General features: G+C 31.3%; 1 protein-coding gene across 1 annotated transcript in view; it reads left to right on the top strand.

The window, feature by feature from the left end:
• The window catches only part of LOC106460105 (solute carrier family 23 member 1-like), a 47,431-nt gene that overhangs the window by 22,807 nt on the left and 23,166 nt on the right, over positions 1–1,458 (top strand). The window lies entirely within an intron of this gene.

Raw genomic sequence — 1,458 nt, 5'->3', positions numbered from 1 at the left:
CAAAGCCTTCCCACTCTATATTTCCATATTGTTTTTGACATCAGTGAATATTTCGTCGTCAACGTGTTTCAAGTGAACATTTTAAAATTCCAACAAAGCCTTCCCACTCTATATTTCCATATTGTTTTTGACATCAGTGAATATTTCGTCGTCAACGTGTTTCAAGTGAACATTTTAAAATTCTAACAAAGCCTTCCCACTCTATATTTCCATATTGTTTTTGACATCAGTGAATATTTCGTCGTACTGTACAAATTCAGGAGGTAACAAAGTCTCTTCGCTATGCATATTAACAATATTTTATCTATTATATACTATTCAATATAATAACACCGCCAAGTGCTCCTCAATCTACTATTTAACTTTTTTTTTTAATAATTTACGACATAATGTATACAAGTATGATATATACATTTACTCATCAATTCACAAGTATATCTGAATGTGTGTTAAGTATTTATACCTAACTTATAATTTTCAATGGATCGTACAGTGGACGACGTTTCGGTTTCTGTGCTAAGGCTTCATCAGCTAGCAACGTTTAAAAGACTTTTACTAAACATTTTGTGTTAAGCTATATTTACCTTTAGTATCAATGGACTGCATACACGCTGAACGACGTTTCGGTTGCTGTGTCGATGATTTTCATCAACCAACAAAAAAGTTAAACGACTTTTACTAAACATTTTCTCCTGGCCTTTCCAAAAAAAAAAATTTTTTTTTGATGGTTGTCTAAAACTAGCTTGTAATCAGGTTATTTTAAGCGAGACTTATTTAGGAAATATAGAACGTGAAACAGTTTTGTTGTATGTTAAATAATATTTGTTTTCTCCACACATGGCATGAAGCTTTAAATGAGTGTACAATAGGTATGCTTACCCAGTAGTGCCGATACACGTATGTATGTATATATGAATCCTCCATTATATACATATATGTGTGAACTTCACCGAATAAAGAAAGAAATTGACAAAATCAGCTAATATTTTATCCATATTTTACCCTATATACTAACATAGCTGAGTATTTACTATTCGTACGTATATACGTTCGAGTAGTATTTAGTCAAAGTCAATTTTCTGTTCACATTTAATCATGTGTCAAGTAGCTAGTTTCTCATCTTGTATGGATCAAGTGATAGGACTGGTTTATTACTTATTTTGTAAATTCGTTCTCTTGAACGAGAAATTAACTGCACGCTCATATAATGAATGATTTAACAAAACAGCAAGAATATTTAATGAATATCAAATATTTTATATACATATAAGTCTAGTAGTCCCTTTTAAAATCGCGGATTTAGAGCTTGGCGATCCTATTTATAAGTATTATTCAAATATTTGAGTCATATATTATTCGAATATAACATAAAGTGACTTCGTTTATGAGCTATAATGTTTGTTAAGCACAAAGCTATACAATGGGCTATTTGTGCTCTGAGGGTCGCGGGTTCGAATC

Source organism: Limulus polyphemus, unplaced genomic scaffold (assembly GCF_000517525.1).
Source record: "Limulus polyphemus unplaced genomic scaffold, Limulus_polyphemus-2.1.2 Scaffold710, whole genome shotgun sequence".
Lineage (NCBI taxonomy): Eukaryota > Metazoa > Arthropoda > Merostomata > Xiphosura > Limulidae > Limulus > Limulus polyphemus.
This window is presented reverse-complemented; position numbering and strand designations above follow the sequence as displayed.